A 27,420-nucleotide genomic window follows, 5' to 3' on the forward strand; every position below is an offset into this window, starting at 1 on the left:
TAAAAAATGCTTACTTTAGACAGCATCATTTAAAAAAAAGGCTTACTCCAGGCAATAGCAGCAGTGTATGTTTTCACTTAATAGAGGCTGTTAATATAACTTAAGCTGTGACACTGTGTTGACTCTATTTCTTGCATTCTTTGGAGAGCAGAGAGGAGACTTGTAAGTTTCTCTGTGTTTACTGGAGAAAAGAACCACAAGACCAACAGCATACAAACATTGGAAGAGAAACTAGGAAACAGTAACACAGGGCTTATATAAACAAAGTCATCCTATGGTAGGTGTGATGTCCAGTCACTATGCAAATCAGTTATGCATTTGATGGTTCTGGTCATGAAAAAAGCAGTGGACTTCTATCTAAGTACAGGAGTCCACACTTTTTGGTCTTCTGCTGTTTGTGTTTTGTTTTTTTCCCCCTACCCAAAACCCAGTCAGTTAAGTCATGGGAGATGCGTAGCTGAAAGCTCAGCTCACTTATATATGGCCTGGATACCATCAGCTCTAACTATTAAGATTACTCTTGTATATATGGGGAAAAAGAAGTAAAATGATTAAATATTTCTTTGTCCAAATATCTTTGTAGGAGCACCAATAATGCTTATGAGGAAAACCCACCTGATAGCAATGATCAGTGAAACCTGGGTTACACACTGCTTCACCTGTTTAGGTTACTTTGGTGTGTATAAGAGACAAAAAATCACAGACATAACTGCTAATAACTTGGCATTCTACTGAAGCCATCGGTCTAGGAGGCCAGAAAGCAAAAGGAGCCCAGGATACAAATGTTAAATGGTAGGAAAGTCAGGAGAGGCTATATGGCTGTCAGTTTATGCCGATAATCTAATTTTTAAAAGCTGGTAATAGTTATGAAGTTAACTTCTTGAAGGGGAACTGCATCCACTCCATGTCAAATGCTGACTACAGGGAGAAATCAGGGTTTAAGGGCTGAATCACCAGCCAGGGATCAGACACAAGGTAGTTGGAGGGACTGTCCAGTTCCCCTGGGTCCATAGTGCATAACTAAAGTGGTTTGGATGAGCAGAGACCGTGATTTGTGCGAATGTGAAGGGTGAGAGTTTTAAAGAATAGAAGGTGCTGTCAAAAGAAAAGGAAAAAAAGTTCCTGTATGATTTCATGGGTAATAATACAGTTTTCAGTGATTTCACAAGTGTGATATGTCTAAACGCAGCCAAGGGGATGGTCAGACAAAGGATTAACGCTGAGAACAGGATCAAAAGACTGCAGTGGGGATCTGACACTCTCTTTTTGCAGAAAATAACTCAGAATATTTAGATGGATGCTTCCTTAAGATGCCTTTTTGTTCTTTCTGGTGGGTGCTGATTGAACTGAATGGAAAATTGTGTGTGCATTCTTAGGCTTTTTCTGTAAAGTGAGCACAAGATTACCCTGTGAGTTTTATGAATCAGCAAAGGTTCCTCATGACAAGTACCAGAACATTAAAGGCTTGACATACTTCTGAAGAAGGTGTTACAGTTATAAATTGAAGCCTTTTTCTCTGCATCTGCAAGCCAGCCACTACTCTGAGGTGTGGCCTGTTAAATCCATCTTCTTCAGACCTTTGCTACTGGACATTTTAACAGTTGTTTTTCAGATTACATATTCTTATTTTACCTTCACATTGCACAGGGGTTTTTGGTGCATTAGCAAGAAAATACAATACACTCTATATATTCTGGCACTCTCGCCCACTTATTAAAATGTTCTCACTGAAGAAGTTAACAGAATAAATTATGGATTGATAAGAACCTGAGTTAGCTAGGGAAAACTGAGAACTGTCTGGCAGTAGTCACAGTCTGCTTCATTCTTCTCAGCTTCACTTGAAGTCGAGGCCTTTGAATAGTGCACTTCAAAGTTACATGAATTTCAGCTGATTGAGGGAAGCAAGGCTTCCTAACTGGTTGCAAAGTCTTTTCCAGGAGAGGAAGGTCATTCCTTGTTTAGAAAACTATTCAAAATCTGCTGCTACCTGCATGACCCTCTTTTTGATGTGTTGTGTTTTCCTTACTTGAACCATTCTGATGGAATAAACTGTCAGTGTAATTAATTTTTCTTCCTAAGAACCAAACCCCTTTGACTAGTTTTAAGAACAGTTTTCTCCAAGGCTTTGAGGTGGAATGTCTTTGAGTGGAAAATTAATTCACTCATGAAATGTATCAGAAATGTAAAAAGAAAAATAATTGCAGATTAACTTGGAATCTATTAGTGGAATCAAATTAAATAATATGTACAGCTGAGTTTTAAGACAATTGGCTACTTTAAATTGGTCCTGCATTGTGTTTAATGCCTTTGCCAGTTTCATAGGAGGAAATTATGAGCCCTTGTCATATGTTCTTCCTGGTAGAAGGATTTAATCATGATACAATTTTTGAGCTAACCTTTCCTATAAACTGGAATAAATTAAAGAAGAGTTGAGGGCAATAAAAACATACAATACTGCTGCCTGCACTGCCCAAAATGGCAGAAGTTATGAGGCACAAGAAAAGGTACATTCTGTCCAATCTGATTCACCATTATGGATGTTTACAGTTCTGTACTGCACCCTGTAAAATACAATGACAAGAACACAATCCCAGAGGACAGCAAAGGAGCTTCAGAGTTCTCCTTAAACCATATATCAAAGATTATGTGCATTATAACCATTACTTAGGCATTGTCATGGAACAAACCCACTAACCACTAAGCATTAAAACAGGGCTAACTACAATTCACAACTAGCATCTGTGCAGCTCACCTACAAGTTCAAATGCTACCAGATTTGGCTCACACTTAGCTACAGAACAACAGCAAACTAAGCAAGGGTGATACTACTTCAAAGGTCTACTTTGTAGATACTACTACAAAAGCTTTTAGTGCTTAAGTGGAAAGGGGAGGATCTTTAATGCACATTCATTGGTGCATTAAAGTGTGGACACTCAGCTCTAGGAGTGTCTGTGGTAGACATCCCTTGCTAGAGCGGGGGGAACCTTGTGTTGTGCACTTGCTGCTCCAAGCAGAACTCAAAACGGCCTCTAGTGAGCCAAAGCTAGATCTGAAATTGGCAAAGGATATGGAGGGCAGGAAGAAGAGTGTCCACTGCTACACTAACAGTAAAAATAAAAAAGCAGAGAAAACATGGGCTCACTGCTGAATGGAGAAAGTGCTGTAATGTCAGCAGGGCAGGTAAGGCTGAAGTGCCTAAAGCGTTTTTTGCCTCAGTCTTCACTGGCATGATTATATGATTCTGTGATGTCCCAGATCTTTGTGCCTAGAGACAAGATGCAAGGAGAAAAGCCATACTTCTTTTGAGAAGGTTTGAACAAGGGGACCTGATGGGATGGACCTGAGAACACCAAGATATCTGACTGATATTATCCCAAGGCTCCTCTGTATTCTCTCTGAAAAACTGTGGAGATCAGACAATCTCATTGGCAGGTGGAGGAAGAGGCAAATGGTGTATCCATCTTCAGAGAAGTCCAAATGATCTATCCAGACAGCTACAGGCTAGTCAGCCTCAATTTCTTCCTTGGGAAAAGCATGGAAGGAACTCTCATAGAGCTTATTTCTGGGTATATGAAGAAAAAGAATAGGCTGGGTTGTTTTAACAGTTGAGTGAGGATTTCACAAGGTTAAAGTGTTCCCTGTTAACTTATTTTCTTTCTATGATGAGATGATTTGATTTCTAGATGAAGTGGGAGTAGCGTATGCTGTTTACCTTGACTGATGCAAGGTTTTTGATAGTCTTCCATAGGTTGTTTGTATTCCAGGTTCAAATGGTTTTGATAAATGAGCTAGCGCATGGGTGAAAAACTGGGACTCAATAAGTTGATTAACCAGTGATCTGGAAGAAGAGGCAGAGGTTATTCTCATCAAGTTTTCAGACTGTTAAGGTATAGACAGTGCCAAGAGGCTGATTTCACAGCTGGCTAAAGGGGGTTTATGTGAGAGGCAGTTGAGCTTCACAGGCAATTGGAGTGGAACACTGAGGACCTTTCATGCAAACCCAAAAGCACCTGGCTAAAACTATCAGTCATATCATGTTAGATCAAGATTTCAAAAGCAGCACAAAATATCAGGAAAAACAAACTTGCATATAGGTGTAGGAAAGATGAAAATAATGAGGAAAAAGTAGTCAGAGAAGTTTTTATCTGAGAAGACACAGGGGTATAGAAAGTGAGGAATCAAGGTGGATGGGGAAAGAACAAGTATGGGAAAATGCAAAGAAGGGAGAAAGGATCTGAAAGCCCGCAGGTAGTCTCTGCCCAAACCCTGTGTCTGGCTTGTCCTGTTTTCTCATTAGACCCTGTTTCTTGTTTTGTCTGTGACCTCATGTGCTATTCAGTGTGGCTGTAGGGGAAGTTTGTTAGCAAATATCATCGAATCATAAAATTGTTAGGGTTGGAAGGGAGCTTAAGGATCATCCAGTTCCAACCCCTCTGCCATGGGCAGGGACACCTCACACTAGATCAGGTTGCTCAGAGCCACATCCAACCTGGCCTTAAAAACCTCCAGGGATGGGACTTCTACCACCTCCCTGGGCAACCTGTTCCAGTGTCTCACCACCCTCATGGTGAAGAATTTCCTCTTAACATCCAATCTGAATCTACCCATTTCTATTTTTTTCCATTCCCTGTAGTCCTATCATTACCTGACATGTCAGACTAGTCAGTTACTAGGAGATCAGAACCTGGAAAGGCCCAAAAGGAGATTACAAAGAAGATTGAAACCCTCAAACCTATCTGAAATAAATATGGGGGAATGATTACAAATATATCACGCAAAATAAGGAAGAATGTAACCTGTATGAACAGAGGAAGAAGAAAATGCCAAAGTGAAACTTTAACATATTAAATCTTAGGGTTTGAACCCCTCCTCAAAATAGTAGGGGACGGAAATTCTGAACATATTACATTGGCAATTGAACTTTTGGTGAAAAATGTTATTAAAGAAGGTATTCTTTCTAAAGTATTCTGCTTACTTGGATATATCACTGCATGTATTCAGTTTGTGTCTTTTTGTAGGTATACAGTGTGTGGATTTTTAGGTACGTAAAACAGATTCTATAAACTTGTTCATGTACTCAGCATAATATTTTTTTTTCACTGTCTTTATGAATATGTTTTTCAGTTCTTACTTTTTTTGCCTGATGAATTTTGACTAATTCAGACTAATCAGCTATAAGATTTTATGTAGTCTGCTCGATGTGCAGTTTTTCAGGGTTAAATTTTACTACACTTGAACAAAGTTAATCCAAAGATGAAAGCCACCAGGCTGGAAGTAAAAAAAAATCTCTGATTTTGTGTCCTGCTCTGTAAGAGATCATTTGATGACACACAAATATTTTTTCCCCTTTCCTGTATAGAGAAAAAAAAGTTTTTCAAGAGTCCACTGCTTTGAGATAAATAAGCAGATAGATCTACAAAAAAAGTGCTACATAAACATTGAAAAATGTAAAAACTATATGTTCCATATTGGGATGATGGTTAAACAATGTATCCAGATACAATAATATTTTGGTGAATTGTAGGCAGGGATTTTATTCAAGAGAATTCCTGCTAATAAAGTTTTAACTGAAAATAAATTGGGTCATTTACCCTTGTTACTGTGGCTCCTTGTATAGCTTTGCACTGTCTCTCTGCCAAATTTAAAATTGATTTTATATTCCTAATTTGCACTGTAAGAGATGGAAAGGCCACCATGTAAACTGGTGTCTTCACATCTAAATTGAGACATTTGCATGTTATAAAGCTCCCTAAAAATGAAAAAAGCTTGTTATAAAAAGATCACTTAGGCTTAGGAAATATAAAAAGCCACAGCAAGTATCATCCAAGTATGAAACACTTTAGCAGAATAATCATTTATGTGCATTAAATAATGCAATATTTTTATGTGGGTACACCTATGCAAATTAACTGGAACATTATCCAGAATAATCAAGGCGTGCTGCTCTTTGCAGGATAGTTTACAGTGCACAGACTGATACCTGTGCATAGTTATGTACAACATGCAATGCAAAAATTGGAAAAGCAAGTTAATTAATAAAAGCAGAATTAGCATATTTTGGGTGGCTCACCCTAGCCAAGGAACAAGGGGAGTGGAGACCATTGTGTTACAGCTCTTTACGAGGCTGAAATTATACCTCTGTATGCTGCAGAGAAAAATGAAGTGAGATAAATGAAGATGTTTATGAAATGTCCTGAAAGGCAGAGAGTATGATGTACAAAATGGAGAAGACCAGAAGACAGACATAAGGCATTATTACAGGGAGAAAATAAATTAGAGGCACATATTACATTCATATACTGTAGATTCTTTAGTATACTGCACTTGTCTTTATTCCTGTGCTGTACTTCAGATTTACAAAGGTATAAATACTATACCAATTTATTATACTGGGTTTCAGGAATTAGCTTAATGAAGATAAATTTAGACATATTAGTTTCCCTGAATAAACATGGCAATTTATAACACCTTACCTAAGTGATGATTTAAGGGTAGATGGTTTTATACAGCATACCTAAATACACGAGTCCTTATGTGTGTACATCTGTACTTTGCAAAAGCAGTGCATGGGGGCTGATAAACTGATGCATATATGATAAATATTAAGAGACATAACAGATGGGTTAGTTCTAGAAATAAAAAATCTCTTTTTTTTCCAGCAAAATATCTTTAAAAAGCTAAGAAGAAAAATAACTTTTATAGAGATGCTAAAAAATACTGAGCAAAAATTGTCAGTGATTTATAGAAAGCGTACTGTTGTTACTCAAATGAATTGGGTCATTTGGCTAGAAGCAGTACTCATTTATTGTCCTAAAAGGAAATCTTCATTAGGCCCAAACAAGCTAGCTGACTGCCAGGGAAAACAGCCTGTTACAGATTAAGTTGCAGATTTCACGCTTACTTAGTATTTGAATCATGCCAGTGGCACAAACTACCTATCAAACCTGTACAGCTCTTCTAAGGTAGTGCATGCCACTGCAACGAAACAAGACTGCAGCAGCAGTCACCCAATATGGTGCCAGTATTGTCACTACAGGACTGGTCAACGCTGAACAATTATTTTTTTTCCATCCCACAACTTGCTTTTCATTATAATCAATCTCAGCAAGCCAAAATTTCCTTTAAGTTAACCATTTCTCCTCATCCTTTTCTTACTGGGCAACAGAAGTTTCCTAGTTAGTTAGGGTTTATGTCAGGAAGCCTATACTTACATTGTTTAAGGAGAAACACTGTCCCATGTACTGATCTCTGATGGAAATCTAAGAAAGCCCGTGTGAATATGACATGGGACAGTTGTCCCAGAGTGTCTTGTGCAATCCAAGAATACACCTGAGAACATATCTCAGACTGTGATCTTGGATACATAAACTCAACAGGTTTATGTATGAGAATGAACACTTTTTGATTCACTGTAGTCTGCCAAAGGGTGCTGTTGGATCTTCCCTAGAATCAGTAGCAACCCTTGGCAGGAACTCTCCCTTCTCAGCTTCTGCCTGCTAGAAGCAGCCCCCACCTGTGCAAACCTGCCCTGCCCTTCAGAAAGTGACTGACCTTAGAGACTGAGCTGAGAAGTCACAGCACAGAACAAAACAAGAGGACACAGTCTCAAGCTGTGCCAGTAGAGGTTTAGGTTGGAGGTTAGGAAGAAGTTCTACACAGAGAGAGTGATGGCCCATTGGAATGGGCTGCCTGGGGAGGTGGTGGAGTCACCACCATTGGAGGTGTTCAGCAGAAGACTTGATGGGGTGCTTGGTTGCATGGGTTAGTTGATTAGGTGGGTTGGATGATAGGTTGGATGTGATGATCTTGAAGGTCTCTTCCAACCTGGTTTATTCTATTCTAACATCAGTTCTGGTCTAGCTCAGAGCAGGACATATTGAGGAATAGTTGATTTTTAAAAGGATCCATCCAACAGTCTGCTCTGGCATGGCATGGCACTGGATAATAATGCATTATAACTGGTTGAAAGAGCAGTTTGGTTCCTTAGCTCTATTTTCTTGTCCTTTCTCTAGATTTTGAATCTGAATTTGACACATTTCTGTCTACAGAGATTTCTCCACACTTTGTCTGTATAATATATGTATGAGAAAGTCATAAGTGGGTTTTGTGTCTGGTTTATCATAATCCAGGGTGTGATTCCAAACTGTAATGTGAATAACAGTTCAACTAAAAAAAACACCTCTGTAATCTTAATGAATACAATGGATTAAAATAACCTCCTATGTCTTTACCTCTAATTTCTCTGTTTCGACCCAGAATAACACCTTAAGGATCTATTCTTTTTCTCATTATATCTAACAGATTCCCACAGGAGCTTGTCTTAAATGTGTTAAAGTCTTGCTCTTTTTACTTGACATTTAACAAGCTTTGCCTCTTCCATTAATTTTAAGCTTTATTTATTCTTATTTTTTTTTTCTTGTGATCTCTCTAAACTTTGTTCACACACATGGTAGAAAAAAAAAAATTGCCTAAAAATGAGAACAGACTGTAAATCAAAGTCCATTTGGTTAACAGTTCTATATCTCATTTGTTTAAACATCCAAATGCAAGCAAGTCACCAAATCCTGTAGTCACATGTGTACAGACAAGATTGCATTCAAAAAAGTGAACCATTGTCTCAATTAAGCAAACAGGCATTAGGCATAATCTAGCATGATATGTATTTGATTTGTTTGCTTTTGTGATTTGGCAGCTGATGTTTCTCATGCAAACCTCATTAACAATTGCCAGTACTTTGATTTGGAAAGAGTCATTTGTAGAGAATATTTTGCCTTAATGAGGTTCCGTATGAAAATGAACTAAGCTCTATTGAAATGGTACATTTTAATTAGCGCTTTGAGTTAGTGTTCTTTCTTGTTACCATTGTAGTTCTTTGTCTTCCAATACAAAGGATCAAATAATGTATAGAGCCTGCTTTCAACTGGGGATGATGAAGCCCATCACCAGCTTTTCACTTCAAAATACATTTAAAGGTGATTACACAATTTCATTCTCTGTGGTATAGGTCAGTATTAAACAGCAAAATGTACTTATTTCATCTAAACTGATATTGCATATGCTGAATTTGTCACAATTATGAGTATCTAGCTAGAAAAAAATCCCACTAATACCATTATAATTTCATTCCTGCAAGACAAGTTGAGAGCATGACCCTCTATTGTCTCATATTGTGGCCTAGACGAAAGTTTGACTTTAGATAAACATTTTTGAATGTCTAATGAGAGCTGCCTTATTCAGGAAACGTGTAAACCTGTATCCTAGCTACTTGGGTAGGAAGGGAAACCTTAGAAATGTACCATATGGATGTGTTCCTGTGTGGCCTGCCCGAGGTGACCTTGCTTTGGCTGGGAGATTGGACGTGATTTCTGGAGGTCTCTTCCAACCCCTAATGTTCTGTGATTCAATGTCCCATAAATAACCTCTCAAAACAACAGAAAAAAAAAAGTGTTTATGATTATATATTTTATTGTTACTAATCAGGGACAGAAGATGGGAAAATATAAAAATAAAAAACCAAATCCATACACACGTTTTCAGTTTACTAAAATTTATCTTTAAAAAGTTGCTAAAGAACTCTTTGATATAAAAAAAAAAGAGCAAAATTTCAATTAAAAATAATATCAATGTATTCTCTCTTATTTCTAACCTAAAATTCATAAACACACATTACAAAATATCAAATGGCAAATTACATAGAATTAGAATTACATAGAATAAACCAGGTTGGAAGAGACCTTCAAGATCATCGCGTCCAACCCATCAACCAATCCAACACCGCCCAAGCAACTAACCCACAGCACCAAGTACCCCGTCAAGTCTTCTCCTACAAACCTCCAGTGATGGCGACTCCACCACCTCCCCAGGCAGCCCATTCCAATGTGCAATCACTCTTTCTGTATAGAACTTTTTTCTAACATCCAGCCTGAATCTCCCCTGGCGCAGCCTGAGACTGTGTCCTCTTGTTCTGGTACTGCTTGCCTGGGAGAAGAGACCAACATCCGTCTGTCTACAACCTCCCTTATTGTTATCTAGATTTTTCTGGTAAATCCCTACATAACAGATTCCAAATTATTTTAAAGCAAGGGTATACTGCATCTCAAGAATCTGGTATGAGACTAAGGTTTGTCTTATCTTTTGAGTCTTTTCTAAAGAGTCATGAAAGCTGGAAATGGTGGCAAATGAAGTGCACAACCCCAAGATGTTTAGGAAAACAATTCTGACAACCACTTCAGTGTTTCGCAGAAGCCTTCTGGTTTGCTCACAAAGAAGTGAAAACCAAGTAAAATGAGTTCTGATTGTTTAATTGCATTATGATCCCTTCCATGCTATAGCAAAAGCTGATTTTCTAAGGCAACATTTTCTGTAATGTTCAGTTACAGTTCCCCTAAGCCCTGCCATTTCAATAATGCTTCAGTATGGCAGAATTTGGGATGAAAACATCACAAATGATGGCATGCTAAAGTATTAAAAGGAAGGACAGATTAAAAGTTTCAGCTTGAAAAAGCAGTAATAGGAGCTCAGATATTTCACAATGTGTTTGCCACTAATTACATTTTTTTTCATCCTGTGATAAAGAGAGTAATTTGCATCCTTAGTGGGAATACATCTTCATAACTCCTATGGCTAAAATCTCCATACCTACAGACACAAATTCGCTGCTCCTCTGAGTTCTAGTTCAGAAATTCACTTCTCACTAACTTCATTGGAAGGTAGTCATCCAACTGCCATGAGGGCAGGAACACTTTCATGCAATGATTTGTTGTTTCTGCCTTATTTAAGGTCACTGTTTGCCTTAGGTTCCAGTCTTTCTTTCAAGAGTGATTGATCCTCTTTGATTTCAGTATCTCATTATGATCAGGTTTGCGTTTAATATTGTTCTTCGATAACACAGAGAATTATGAGGAAATGAGTTAGACCAATATTTTTGGAATCATTTTTGGTAGATATTTTTATCAGTGTAACTCATAATAATTGTCTTTACAAATGCTCATTTAAAAATTCTTTTGGTCATCCTTCAGCTCTCCAGTGTAACAGGTGTGAGAAAAAGAATGAAAACATAATTTATGCAACATATATAGATGAGCTATATGAATGTACATAGCATATGCACATTTGGAGATCCAAGGACTGGGATACCTCTGCTATGAGGATATGAGAGAAGAAAAGTCTACAGGAAGACCTTCTGGTGGTCTTTCAGTGCTTAAAGGAGCTGATCAAAAAGCTGCGGACAAAACTTTTAACAGGGTCTGCTGTGACAAGGGGTGAAGTTTAAACTCAAAGAGAGACTGGAAGAGTGTATTTATTTAGAACAATGGGGGAAGGATGAGATCCTGATCCAGGCTGCCCAGAGATGTGGGAGATACCCCATCCCTGGAACCATTCCAGTTCAGGATGTTTTGAGCAGCCTGCTCTAGTCAAAGTTCTCCAGGTTCACTGTAGAGGGGTTGGACTAGCTAAGCTTTAAAGGTCCTTCCTAAGCTTTAAAGGCCCTTCCTGAGCTTTAAAGGCCCTTCCTGAGCTTTAAAGGTCCTTCAACCCTAAAGCAAAGTTTCTGTAAAACCCTTGTTGGCAAATTCTGTGAGCAGAGATTATTAACCAGTAGCAGGTGAAACTGCCAGGCATAATACAAAAGTATTATTGTACTGCCCCCAAGTAAGTGATGCAGCGTTATCTCAGGAGCTGGGAAGATAGGGGGTAATGCTATTCACAGTAAGAGAAAGTTGACTGCATCATTATTGCTGTAACAAAAATTTCAGCCAAGTCTGTAAACACATCATGCTGAGCATGGAACAAATTAATAGCAAGAAACAGCCTTCACAGAAGGGACTTCAAAAGATATCAAAGAAGAAAATGGGACAGTCCTGGCAAGAAGGAATGAATGTGTAACTGTCTGGGGAGCTTGTGGGAGTTCCCATTGCCAGCTCTCTCTGGAGAAGGAGCAGAATATAGATCCCCTGAATCCCAGGAGGTAAATGATTAAAAGGAAATACAGAACACATAGAAAAGATATTTTAGAGTTCTCAGATTTCCCTTGCAAGAATTCTTGCCTTGTGTTATCTTAAGCTGACCGATGTCACTAGTGAGGAAGAGGGATGGGGAGATGGGGTTGCCCGTGGCACAGAGCAATGAGACAGGTTGGATCCTATATCCTGCACCATGCTTACGCCTTGTAGTCAGCATCCATCTCCTTGGATTGTTTACCTTTGCTCCTTCTAGTCTGTGTACCCTGCCATCAAATTCCATGCTCACTGACATTTAGTGGCAATACTTTTGACTCTCTTTATATCTACTTTCTGTCTCCAGCATCTGCAGCACTTCCTCCCTCTCCTCCTTCTCTCCCATCTTGGTGCTCCCTAGGCTGTTTCTCACACTTTTTCTTCCCTGCACTTCATTGCCTGATAAGCACTTTGCTCTTTGTTAAATGTTTTCTTAGAGACACCATCAGGTTTGCTGATGAGCTAAGTGTTGTTTGTCCACTAGTCAGTCTGGTGTGGAACTGTCTGAAACTCACTAGAATAAGCTGAAACTGGCTGTGTCTGACATGAGGCAGCCCCTGATGTCCTCTCACCAAATTATTTATTTATCCAAAACCTGGATAAATAAATCTAATACTACACTCATAGGATTCCAAAGACCTATTTGGACTTCTTGGCATTTCATGGACAGAGCAAATCCACAATGAAAAAACTTTGCCCAAGCTTGGCCTCATTCTTCTTGTTAGCATTAATAATACTTTAAAGCTTCGAGATCAATCATTCAGTGTACTTTGACATTTTCTTCTGGGAGTATCTCCAAGGCCTTCACCCTGTAAATTCATTTGTCAGTATTACAAAGGTGTGAGGTTCGCATGAACTTTAATCATGAAAATATCAATAAATTGATGTTTTTTGAATAAACTTTGTCACTGTGAGTGTCTAGATGGCAAGACAGATAAACCAAGCTACCAATAGTTATCTTTACTATTTATTGAGAAAAATACATAAACTTTCCTTCAAATGTTTCAGTTTCAAATGTTGAAGGAAAAGACATTTTTGTCTAATATGATTCTCACCAGAAAAATATAAAATAATAAATAATTGGTAAAGATTTACAGACTAAGGTAGCTGAAATAGAGGGAAATCAATGAGACAGTAAAGCATATACAGTCAATTTCTTTCCTCCTTAAATTCTATGTATTTATCTTCTTAAACAGCACCTGAGTTGTACTTTTACATGCTACTGAAACACCTCTAAATCCCTGTTCTGAGTCAAAATGTGGAAGTGAGCACGAATCCTGACTGAATGGCAATATGACTACTTAGTCTTCTCTGCATAGACAGCTTGCTCTTCTAGTACAGTTGTGATGAAGGAGCTGACTTTTTGGGAATCAGACTGCATTTTTTGGAGTTTATAATCCATCTATTTGCATTAGTTTCTCTTCTAGGCATCAGTTTTAAAATACTTCTAATGTAAGTTTTTTAATGTAAGAAAGGTAATGTAAAGTAAAGTATTTCTTACTGACTTTTTGACCCAAACATCTACTCTTTTACATTGACTTTGTTCAACCGTAGACAGGGAATGGTCTGTCTGTAGAGTATTTCAGCCTGCTATGATTTCATCACAGAGAAATAATTTCCTAAACAGACACTGGAAAAGAATGAGAAGAAGACTGAGGCTGTCAAAAGGAACTTCCAAACTGTAATTAGCATAATTTGGCTGTACAAAAGGTGCAGGATTTTCAGATATCATAATCTAATCAGTAAAAAGAACAAATCTTCATTAAGAACCTTAAATATGAAATAGCTGCCCATAACGACAAAGAAGTTATCTACTTGGTATTCCAGAGGACTCTGAGCCAGTGATCAAAATATCTTGACAGCATTTCATCAAGTACACAAAAAAAATGTAAAATGTAAGTTGAAGTAAAAATCTAATGCAGGAATGCATTTGTATTTTAACACTGGTGTTAGTTGCAATGTCTTAATGTGACCCATGTTCTTTTTCTTACACATAGTACCTAAAATAATAGTAAAAGCTCCATCTGTACTAACACACTAATACAGATCCTGTGTTTCACAGGCTCCTAATATTCTAATGACCCAAAATTTATTGTATTATTTCATGCTGAAGCTGTGATGTAGGTTGTTTTCTTAATGAGAGGTATGGTACTTGAAACAGCAAGAAGTTCTTAATTCATTTGCACCCGAAGCAGGCTACAAGGACACATGGAGAAGAATGCACAAGACTCACTCCTCACTTGCCCTACTTAATACATCTTCCAACTTCCATGTCTGTTAAAATTTGATCACAAGCTGCTTCAGAGGTGTGAAAGTCACAAGACTGAGCCTGCAAGCCTTCCTTCCCAGCTTGTAGTGATACTTATCAACAAGTAGTGTGCTATCATGTACACAAATCTCAGCAAAACCCTCTGAAACAGCCTAAAAGCAAATAATCTAGCTTACAGTTTCCCATAAATTTGTGTAATTTGGCCTTGGATATGGATGGATGTCTTGGAAATGAGCATTGGGATAAAAACTTAATATTTTGTGTTTCTGGACACTACTCAGGAGAAATAGAATCATTTTTTGCGACCCTTAGTTTCCATTTGGAGAAGGTAGTTCTTGATAGCCCAAACCCCATTATAGCTCCTTATTCCAAGCTTCTGTTGCAAGAGCTTAAGAAGAGAATCATTAGGTCTTGCAGCAGATGCTGAGGAATCTCTGTCCTTCCTACTTCCTGACCCCTTGTCCCAGTTTCTGTGGTTAGTCATCCTGTTCACTGTCCTGGCATGGTCACAGGCTACCTGTATGGGAAAAAACAAATTAGGTTTGAATACATTACAGAGGTGCTAAATGTGCTGTAGTTTAGGGGATAGCTCAGGCTATTAGACAATACAGACAAGGTACAAAAAATATTTCAAGGCATTTGTCAGTATTTCCTTTACCTTGAAATATCAGAGGAATCCTCTGAGGACTCTGCACTGTTGCAAACAAGCCAGCAGCAGGAGCACTAAGTTCTTTGTTCTAAATGCTACATGTGCTCAGAAGAGAGGACAGCACAGGGTGCTGTAAACACTGTCACAGGAGAGAATTAATATTGTTCATAAGACAATAGTAGGAAGCCTCAAACAGGACATGAGCACTGAAAAATCTCTTGTTAAGATTGTAATAACAGATAATGAATCAGTCAAAATTAATGACTTCAGGAACTATGGAAAGAAATTAGATCCCATTCAGTTTCAGGATCCATAAACCCAGAACAGAGTTTGTGTGCACAGGTTTCTTCAGTCAAATAATTCACCATCACTTTGTGACTGTAACCAAAACTGTATGAGATAAAAATCTGATTTGTACCTTTCCCCAGATCATACCGTAAAGTAATATCCTTTATATAGGTTAGCTCCATCCTTGATCTTCAGTAAAAAAGCTTATTCAAATGTAGTGAATATTGAATTATCATTTCTAATATATCAGAATTATGCTGATCACACTGCACTTATTAAAAGAACTGTGACCTTTTGCTGAAGTCACATTATATCCAACAGTCAGAAATAGAAGATGTATACAACATGGATAACAATGGGGTGATTAATAAGGGTACCTTAACTGTTAATCGACTAAGTGAATTCAAAACCTCGGAAGAGCCATAGGGAAGTACCTGAATCAATTGTGTCGTACATTGTAGAATTAGAACCAGTCATGAAAAAACCCTGCCATTAATAACATGGACACTGCAAATTGTTTGGTCAGGCAGGTCACCAAACAAAATTCATGCACAAAAGCAGAGCATTTTGCAAAATATGAAAGGGTCTCATTTGTTCAGGTTTTTTCCTAAAACAGTCAGGAACATGCAAATAACAATTAATTGTTATTTAATGCTGCACTTAGAGTGTAGCTGTGGAGTAAACAAAAGGGCATCCAGAAGAACACCCAGAGGCTTGTTGCCTCCAAGTTGCTGATGGTTCTGCTGTGGTTGTTGAGTGGACCAGGTCTTCTTCATATAGCTTCATATTGGCTTCTAATGATGACAGCAGTTGTAGCTGAGCAACTGCTGAGGTGAACCTGCTCAGCCCTTTAAATTGTTCATTCCACTGAATCATTTCACCCTCCTTACTGTTTTTTGTACACTCTGCAGTGCTATTTTTACACTGTTCAGATTTCCTTTAGCCTCTTAATTCCTTTTTGATGGAGTCTTCTGGGAATCATGTATTCAGGTGGCAATTGTTAACCAAATTTTAAAGTGGTACTGAAACGTAAGTCTTCCCCAAAGAAGACCTTCAGCAGAAGGGTTTATTCAGTCCATGACATTCTTGGTAGCAATTTTTCTTAATAATCTTTTAGCTACTATACTATGCATCAGTCATGCTGACAAGATTAAATGAGGAAGAGTACCTATTAGTGTAATAAACAACTTCAGAGAAAATGAAGGATGGTCAGCTCATTATAGGTGCATCAAATTAGCAACGCTGCTTGGCTAGAAGTCTATAAAATTTATTATCTTGTAACCACAATGCATCACATATGAATATTTGGTCTGATGAAGAGCTGTGTAGTGGATGGCTTACACTGGCGTACAGGTAGTTGTGTGAGCAATCCAACGTCGTTATTTTTGTTAATAGCCACCCACATTTCAGAATAAATGGCTAATAACCAGTCTGTGAACTAACAAACTAGGACAGATTTCTAAACTGTAAGGATGTATACATTTCAGCTGCAGTGCCCAAAGAGAGAGGTCTCTGTGAAGTGACTATGACCATGTATCATGTATGATACATGTGATCACGTGGGATCACATCATATGATGATGTGTGATCATGTGAGTCTGGGAAGGCATAGTAAAAGAGCAGGTACAGGTTTGTTACCTGAGTGAGCAACATTTCAAATGAGATCAAAAAGAGCTCTTTCTGGACACTATAACAATGCTTTTTCTAATGCTGCTATGTCCAAGGTAGATGGCAGGTCAGACATAAAATATCTGGCTGCTTGCAAGCAGGAACATGATTCTATATTCAGAAGAGGATGTATCATCCCCTTGATTCTTCTCTTGATAGAGTTCTGGAGACATTTCTGTATAGCTTCACTGCATTGAACATTAGCTTGCATCAACAGAACTGAGAACAGAATCCTCATTCTTCAACCACAGCTCCATTGTAACTACATCATTGACAAGATTAGGGAAATTGTCACACCTCAACTACACCTACTTATAGTCCTCACTTCTATCACAGAATCACAGAATCACCAAGGTTGGAAGAGACCTCAAAGATCATCAAGTCCAAGCTGTCACCACAGACCTCATGATAAACCATTGCACCAAGTGCCACGTCCAATCCCCTCTTGAACACCTGTGTAACTTTTAGCAGTAATTAAAGGCATTGAAAAAAACCAAACCAAACCAAAACCAGGACAGAAAACCACCAAAATTTGTTGGCAGGGTATTGACAGTATTTCACACCTCGGGTAATTCAGCACATGCATTGGCTGATCATTTTGTAACGTATCTGTTACTAGTAATTCATAAAGAATCAAGCTTTAGTTAAATGGTGCTATCTGTTGTTAATAGTCTGTGGAGCAATATCCATGAGAGTGAACAGGTGATGATTACAACACTTAGCACTTCAGGAGAATGAGAATATAGTTACTGCAATCATTATAAAAATTATTTCTTACAAAATGTTCTGTTAATTACAGCTCAAAAGGAAGCATCTGGTGGAAGTTACCTATATGCAGCTGTAAGTACCTCCTATTACAGAAAAAAAAATCATTTAAAGAAACCTTAACCATGACATAAAACATGCTGAGCCCAGAGCAGCTTTCAAATCCACATCTGCAAGAAGCTATAAATGCTACTGGTTTTGAAACATCACATGCAAAACAAAACTGGTTTCAGACTCTTACTGAGATGAAGGCAAAGAAGCATTTTCTTAAATGTCTGTTACCAATGGGCTAAAATTACCCTATGTATTCATATATATCTTATAATTCCTGTGGTAGTCCACCAAGTACAATGTATGTTAATAACTAGACAACTTTTTCTGTTCTGGGAGAAGTATCCCAAAGATGTTTAAATCTACAGAAAACAGGAATCTGTTTGGAGGTCTGTCATTCAGTTATGTGTGTCTAAGTGAATGGAATCTCTCGGGGCAGACATTTCAGACAGAAACTTTGCAGGAATATAAGGCAAAAGATGTAAATAGTTGCAGCCTTGTGAACACTTAGATATAATTTGATGGCAAGAATTATATTCCCGTGCAGATAAATACATGCTTACTGAGAGTGAGAACAAGAAATTGCACTCATCCATCTCTGAAATAAATCACTTTATTTTCTGTTCTGCTATTCCAGCTGTTAGAACTATCCCAGATTTGTTGTTTCATCTATTCTGAGAACTAGTAATGACGCAATCAGAAAAGAGACCAAGTGGAAGACTCTATTCCTAACATCCAATCTAAATCCACTCTTCTCTAGTTTGAATCCATTGTCTCTTGTCCTGTCACTGCAGGTCTTTGTAATCAGTCTCTCTCAATCCTTCATGAGGCCCCCTTCAGCTACTTAAAGGCTGCTATTAGGTCTCCCTGGAGCATTCTCTTTTCCAGGCTGAACAATCTCAGCTCCCTCATCCTGTCTTGATAGCAGAGGTGTTCCAATCCCCTGATCATTTTTGTGGCCCTCCTCTAGACCCACTCCATCAGGTCCATGTCCTTCCTCTACTGAGGGCTCCAGAACTGGATGCAGTACTCCAGAGCAAAGTGGCAGACTCACCTCTCTGGATCTGCTGGCCAAGCATCTTTTGATGCAGCCCAAGATGTGATTTGCCTTCTGGGCCAGAAGAACACACTGTCTGCTCATGGCCAGCTTCTCATCCATTAACACCCCCAAGTCCTCCCATTATTTCCAGCCTAGCCATTTATTGTCAGTGTTGTCTGTCAAACAATTGCTGGTTTTATATACAGTAGGGAGGAAAGAGAAAATATTCAGGTTTGTTACTGTCCTCAAATGCATTTGTATATATGCTACCTTGATTTCAATGTTCTTACTTTATTGCAAAAATACATTACTATATAGTTCTGCTAGGTCTTATAGTCATAGTTTTGTTTCCAGAAAAAACATTTTATGCACACACATATCTGTCCAAGTTCCTGAAATAATGAAATCCTCTAACACAAAAAAAAACCTCCAACCCACCTAGATCATTAAACCCACCTTCTGACCATTAAACATATGTTATTTTGTTGCAAAGAAATATTTGACATATTCTCGGTAAATACAATCTTTTAACATCACTCTTGTGATTTTAAACATCAGGCAGGTGCTTAATTTTTAGACCTTTATATGCTTCACCCTACATCAAACATATTTACAATTATACAGATTAAATATATTTGATAACAGTGTTCTTTAAGTAATTCAACACAAGTGGTCCTTAGCAGTAATAATGAAGCATTCATTGAAATATAATTTTGCTCAGGGTATAATTAGAATGTATTCTTCAGGTAGTAATTTACTGAGCCTGAAATTTCTGTTAGGTAACTCCAGCACGGTTTACCATCTTTTGGACTTTGCAGATACTGTTACATGTCTGAGGATAGGCTGAGGGAGCTGGGGTTGTCCAGCCTGGAGAAGACTCTGGGGGGGCTCCTTACAGATGCCTTCTAATAGCTAAAGACATCCTACAGGAATGTAGGAGGGACTTCTCATAAGGGTGTCTAGCAATAGGACAAGGGAGAATGGTTTTAAGCTGAGTAGGGTTAGACGGGATCTTAGGAAGAACTTCAGTTCTTTGGTCAAAGGTTGGACTGGATGATCTTTGCTATCTCTCCCAACCAGATAATTCTTTGATTCAGTATGAGGGTGGTGAGACTCTGGAAGAAGTTGGCCAAACAAATGATGGATGCCTCTTCCTGGGGGTTGTTCAAGGCTGGATGAGGCCTTGAGCAGCAGAGTCCCTGCTCATGGCGAGGAGGTTGGAGTAGATAACATCTAAGGTCCATTCCAACATAAGCCATTCTGCGATTCTATAACTGAATTTTCTATCTAATGAACAATCTCTGCCCAAATGTCCTCACATTAACTCCATTTTGCAGAACAGCATTATTCACAGCAGTGATGTGCCAGACTGTATCTGCCGGAAGAAGTGTGCAGGGTTAGGCTTTGATGCTTCATTGTTTGAATCATGACTTATGCTAAGAGTTCTGTTGCTGCCCTGTTTCATTGCTAAAAAGCCCCTTTCTCACTTATCACAGAATCACAGAATCACCAAGGTTGGAAGAAACCTCAAAGATCACAAAGTCCAACCCATCACCAGAGACCTCATGACTAAACTACAGCACCAAGTGCCACATCCAACCCCCTCTTGAACACCTCCAGGGATGGTGACTCCACCACCTCCCTGGGCAGCCCATTCCAGTGCCTAACAGCTCTCTCAGTGACTTGCTTAGCACTTGGGCGGGTATAAGGATTAAGTTTTCTGTAACTGGTTGTGAAAACAGGAAGGTTTCTCCAAAAGAAAACTTAGGGCATGTGTCTATTAGAGGACTTGAAAATCCTCTAATTCTGTAGTAGAGAATCCCACTATTCTGTCCTACATAGCTACCAAACCCCTCCTTTCAGATTCCATAGAATATTTATGGAAAATTCACAAGTGAGAGCCTTCAAAACTCTTCCCATTGTACATTCTCAGTTTAACCACTCTGATAAAAAGCAAGATAAGACACGGGAGAAGAACTTGCAAAGCAATTACATTACCTCAGCCAGTCTGATGACACTGGCTGACCTTTAATAAAAGTTATTCGTTTTCCAGAAGGACAAATAGTGGTGTTTTTCATTTTTTTTTCCCTCGAAGATGAATCGTAAATTATTTTCTGTAGTTTCTTTCATTTGTCTTCTTACCTCTTACATTTTTCTTCTGAGTCTGTGTCAAGAAAATTACTAAGGTAGATTTGCCAGACCATAGTACGAAACTGAAGCTTGCTAAACTTTAATCTGTGCACCTGTATGTTGGCCTGTTTCATATTGATAATGAAGGTAACTTTTCCTACTAGAGGGACCTTGAGCTTCTGGAGTGTGTCTGAAGAAGAGGAACAAAGCTAGTGAAGAGTCTACAGCATGAATATGAGAAAGGGGTGGGAGAACTGGGATTCTTTAGCCTGGAGAAAAGGAGGTTCAGCAGAGGTCATCTCCCTCTTCACAGCTCCCCGAAAGGAGGTTGCAGCCAAGTGGTGGCCAGTGGTTTTTTCCAGGTAACAAGTGATAAGACAAGAAGAAAGATAGGCCTCAAGTTGCACTAACGGAAGTCTAGGTTGGACATGAGGACCAGTTTCTTCCCCAGCAGGATCATAAAGCCATGGAACAGGCTGTCTAGGGCAGTGGTGAAGCCTTCATCCCTGGGGGGTTTAAAAGCCTTATAGTTGTGGTGTTGAGGGACACAGTTTAGTGGTGACCTGGCAGTGTTGGGTTAATAGTTGGACTGGACGATCTTAACGGTCTCTCCCAGCCAAAATGATTCTGTGCTTCTGTGATTTTCTGCTGAGAGCAGACCACAATACTCACTGAATGCCACTTTACTGGAAAATAAGAGCCATTAAATCCAATAATTCAAGCTCCAGAATATGGAGTAATGTGGTGCAGATTGAAAACAAAAAAAAAGGAATAATCTTTAGGGAACTGTATTAAGGCTTCTTTGCTTTTCATAGAATTTGCATTCTTTTCATAGTATCAACCAGGCTGGAAGAGACCTCTAAGATCATCCAGTCCAACCTATCACCCAGCCCTATCCAATCAACTAGACCATGGCACTTTTATATATATGTATACATGAACAATTGTTGTGGGACAAATAAACAAGGTCAGTAAGGAGTTTAATATACCTGTTCAGGCTGTAAATCTTCTGCTGTGTATACATTGGTATGTAATTTGTTTGGAGAAGATGATGACCTTTGCAGAATAGCCACCTTAATGAAGAAATAAATGCACCTCATGTAAGAGGTATTTTTATTAACCTAAAAGTAACCCTCTTCTAAAAAGTACTCTGGTTATGGACTCATTTCCACCTTACCTGTACATAGATTTACAATGAAATAACCTAGTAGAAGGTAAGGTGGTGAAATTGTAATACCTGTGATCATCATACCAGGTATGAAATCCAAGCATGAGCAAGCAGGAAAATGAGGAGGTCAGGAATGGCTTTCAGAGTTTTTGTGCCATTGTGTTTCTATGGAGTAAAACACACATCTACAAAGTGGTTTTACTGCTGTTTACTTGTTCTATATTTTACTCTGCTCATGAATGACCTCTTCAGGAGTTTGTGAGCAAATAGGCCTAGAAGTGATGTCATCACAGCCTGCTGCTATTTGATGGAGAAAAACTTGGGAAGAGCTACAAAAGTTCAAAGAAAACAAACGAACACACACAAACCAACCAACCAAAAATACCCCAACCAAACCAATCAGCCCACAACAAAAACCCCCAAACAAAACCAAACAAAAAAAATTCCACAAACAAACAAACAAACAAACAAAAACCCAACCAAATGAAAAGTTCAATGTCAAGGGTCAGCAAGATCTGAATGTGAGAGGAGCTTCTTTCCTGTTGCAGTGAAAAACCACTGATCACTGGAGGTATCCAAGAGTGGTTGTAAGTTGGTTCTGACCAGAAAAATTTAAATCAGACCAGGCACTTTGCTGAGATATTGATGCAAGATAAATCTCACTCTTGGAACTTCAAGCAAGAATTCAAGGCAGCTCTACATCTGCAGTATGCAGTGAATGCAGTTCTCTTCTCGAGTTTTCAGGGAAGTTCTAGTAATTCTCACTGACTTAGAAAATTTCTTCACAGGGGACATCTCACCATGCTTATGTATTTGATGCCAGTTGAACTTCTCTTGAACTCACTAAGATCCTTTGCACCTACTGCAACCTAATCTTCCACACAGAAAAAAGTTATTAAAAATTAGGGGATATTTTTCAGGAGATTGTCCAGTTACTCATAATCAGCTGTACTTCACCATAATATTCCCAAAAGAGTCAACTAGGACCATCAGCTAGGGAAAAAAAATGTAATTCTGGTAAAGAAGTTGTTTTCTGTGAGCTCTATGTGTACCACATTTGGCCTACTGTTGTTACTGCCAATCTGGATGAGGAACTAAGAAAGCAAGCTATGGAAAATGGCCAGGAAGTGGAGATCCAAGGCAACCTCCTGCTTGCTTTCCCTGTCTTTAGTATTGTTTACAAAATATTGTGCATGTTTTCTGCTCTACTTCACTGTTTCAGTGAATCCAGTATGTTATCTTAATCCATGCAAGGTTAATACAGACCCTAAACTTCCCTCTTGCTCAGTATGTCAATCTCAAGTCATTATTTCCTCTAGTTTTGGGTTGTTGTTTCCTTCCCCCACTCATGTTATCTCTGTGTTGCAGCCTGTCTGGTATTCCCCAAAGTAAGGGTTCTAGTGAATGCAGAGCTGAACTTCTAGACAAACTCTTGGGAATCTTACCCCTGCAATGGATAGTCTCTTACATCTTCCCTTTTTGTAGTTTGAAAGTAAGTATTTGTATAGTTCATTCCACACTGTTCAAAAAATTATACTCCTGCCAATGACTGCTTTGTATTTTTCCATCACAAACAGTCTTTGGGAGTCTGTGCATTTGAATGACTGATAGCCAATTGTGACATTGCAGAAGTAAAGGTGAAACTGGGAGGTACAGAAGTTTATCCCACAGTTTTTATTCATACATTGAAAAGTGGAGTAACACAGTATTTACCTCACGGCATGCCTAGATGCCACTGTGCAGGCTAAATACTGTGACGAGCAACCATGTTTTTTGTTCTCTCTGAAGAACTATTTAAATCAGAAGACGACTAAAAAGAGTTTCAATTTCACCACTCATACCTTGTGTCATCATCTATATCTCTGAGAGCCTTTCCAAATAATTTAAAGACCATGTTAGAAAAGTGAAAAAGAAAGAAGATTTAAAATAAAAAGAAGTCTTAAAGTTCAAGACAATAGAGAACAGTTGTCCTGGATGAATCACTGAGCCTGTTATATATTTGATACATTACCATTAGTTTCAGTGAATGAATAAATCTCATTTGCACCTTCTCTTTCCACTATGGCTATAGCTAATTTATCCTCTCTCGCAAAACACTGTCCTGACAAAACATAAAATTAAACAGCTGTGCATGCCAGAGTTCCATGTTCCATATAAGAGTTGCTGCTGAGCTTTGCATATTCCATGACTTGTTCTAGTTCCATTATTTAGAGCAGGTGAAGAGGGTGACCCATTAGAGGAAGAGAAATTGCTAACCACTACTACTTAGCCATCAATCACCTTGAGCATGCAGTGGTATTTATATCATTTGCTCAGCAAAAGATCATGGCATCAGCTGCACAAATGTGCCTTGCTTTGGACGGTGCTGGAACTTACTTATTAGTGATTTTTCTCATATTATGGCTCTGCGAACTGTTGCCCCTGCTTCTGCAGCTTGTGCTGTAATATATCTTTTACTGTTTTCATCCCATTAACAGCTAAAGCAGATGCCATTGGGAAGACGTCTCCTAATTTTAATGGTCTTCAGATAACGTCCCTACAAACCAATTCTACCTCATACAAATTGACCAGTGCTTTTGCTGGAGAGGGCTTTCAAGCAGTTAGGGGGACTTGATTTCTGTTCATGAGTTGTGTCATTCATAGTCCCACAGACACAGAATCTCTGTACTGGTGGCCCACGGCTAAGCTTTTACATACATAATTTGGTGTGTGCAGAAACAGAAGTCATTGTAGGTAGAGATGGTGTTCTGTACACTCACTCATCAGCTTTAAATACAGACTGAAGATAGAAACTAACATTTAATAGTAAACAACTCCAAACATCCTTGTTTTCTGAAAATATAGAAAAAGAGTGGATTTTTATATGCAGCTACAAAGTTCTGTTTAGGGCTTAGCTTGTTTCAGTCTGCAAAGTTCATGTACACTCATCTAAAATGACAAAAAGTGGTTATTAAATGTTATGATTTTTGAAACTATTTTGTTATGTTTCTTCTGTCTGCCCAGCAGATTCACTTAACAAGTAACATTTGACTATATTCCACACTTCTGCTTTCCAATGGAAGTGAAATGTAGCTTTAAAGTTTGATGTCTGACACTCATTTTGCCATTTGTTTTTTCACAGTGAAGCATGTGCTGCAGATTAAGGCTATTCCAGAGGTTAATACAACTGGTGATGTAACTAATATAGTTTTGCATATTATTTAGATATGAGTTATGATCCTATTTAGCCTTTAGTCCTGGAGGATTTAGAAGTCTTTAAAACCCTGCACTTATAATCTCTTAATTACGTTTGAAAATATAATCTCCAAGAATCAGATGTTAAATATAGATCAGTCCCAGGGCAAACAAACAAACAGACAGCTTCCTTGTCTTGGGAAATCTTAAGGAAGGAGACTTTCCATCAGGGAAGACATTGGAGAGAGCTGATTTTCAACTAAATTACAACACAAAGAAAAGGAGAGTAGTTGCTGATGAAGACTCTCCTCCAAGGTCAACCACCTATTGACCTAACTTAATGTCTTGGAACATTTGTTGCTCCTTGTATGCTCTGATTTAGCTTTTGAGCAGAAACCGATTTGTCCAGATCTCTGGTTATTATCCCTTGCAGTTTATCCATGTGGGCAGCAATGACAGTGCTTGAGGAGAGCCAGGCTATTTCAAGAGGGACTGAAGAACTCTGGAGTGAGTGCGAGAGGCATGGGTAGCCCAATAATAGTCTCACTTCTCAGTGACAAGGAAAGGCTCAGGCCTTTGATGCATCCAGTGGGTGAACTCCTGGCTAAGAGGCTGGTGTCACAAACAGTTTTAAAAACCCATGAGTCCTTCCTTGAGGAACATGGACTGCCAAGCAGGTGACAGGACTGGCAAGAATGTCTTTGCCAATAAGTTCTCTGTCTTTGTGAAGTGGGAACTGCAGGCAGGAAATGTCTGGGGGACAACTCAGTGTCCAAGACAATGACTTGAGATCCATTTCAACTGCTTGTAAAAAATTCATGCAGAAAATAAACATACAAAACATACAGGAAAAATTAGTAATCTGTGGCCAGGTTGGATGGGGCTCTGATCAACCTGATTTAGTTGAAGATGTCCCTGACCATGGCAGGGGGGTTGAACCAGGTGACCTTTTTAAAGGTCCCTTTCAATCCAAATCATTCTGTGGTTATATGGCTGAGTACAAGCAATACAGGAGATTTACACTTTACACTGAAGATAAATCCTTGTTCTTCATGATCAATGAGCCAACTAGATGAGATGTCCTGCTGAACTCATTGCTCAACAGAAGGAAGAACTGACTGAAGATGTGAATATAGAGGAAACATGCAAAACCCTAGCCATAATCAGAATTTAGAATGTTTTAACAGAACCATCTACTTTTTCATATGCAAACTCAAGGAAAGCAACTTTTGGGTTTTGTTTTTTTTTTATTTTGTAATTAAAAGCCAGTGATGGTTATTGTAGCTTAATTTATCTTTGTTTTCTCAAGTGCAGGAGGAACTTTAGGGACTGTTGTACTTTGGGTTTCTTTGCTACCATCCCTTACTGTGCAAATATGTGAACAATAAATAGGGATGACAGAAGGGTTAAGTGATACAGGGCACAACAGAGGACTGAATGAAAAAATAAATTAATTTCCTCTTTGAATCTTCTCTGGTTTACTGAATCAACTAGTCAAGAAATTTGATCTCACTGTGCCCTGTTTTCCCAAATTCAGTAAAAATGACTTTTTTTTTTTTTTTTTACAGAAGGTCCATTTAGATCTAAAATAGAAAAGCACCATCTACTTTAGATGATTTTTATTTGTTTTTGTTAGTTTTAGTTTAGTTTAGCTTTAGTTTAGATTTATGTTTATTTCTACTAATCATAGCTTATCTTTTATTTATACCTCTTTATATAGGCTTTCATTTATGCTTACTTAATCTTTTTTGCCCCAGAAAAACGTTGTGTTGGCAATGAAGTAGATCAGATAGGAGAAAACAAGAAGTTTCTTGGATAAGCTATTTCACTTAGCTTTTTGCGTGCAAATCCACAGCAGTAAAAGCTTGGTTTAAATATGCTCTGTCTCCACTGGTGTCCTCCTATAAAGTGCAATGCATATTAAAGCAAACTGCTGTGTGAACTTGTATAATTTTCCATCATCTCAATAAATGTTTTCTAGGAACGGAATCATCGTTGTGCTAGCACAAGGCATCATTAATACCAGCACGTGGAAATTGTTTCATAAAGATAATCACAGAATTGCTTGGTATGAATGATTAGCATGGGATAGTGCTGTTGAGTTCACTTGAGTGAGAAATCTGAATTAGAAATGTATGTTTATGAGCAATCTACTGCACTTTTTAATGGTAATTATTTCCTATAAACATGGAAACATTGAAAAGCTTTAAATGCTGTATTTTT

The sequence above is a fragment of the Dryobates pubescens genome, chromosome 11 (genome assembly GCF_014839835.1).
Source record: "Dryobates pubescens isolate bDryPub1 chromosome 11, bDryPub1.pri, whole genome shotgun sequence".
NCBI lineage: Eukaryota > Metazoa > Chordata > Aves > Piciformes > Picidae > Dryobates > Dryobates pubescens.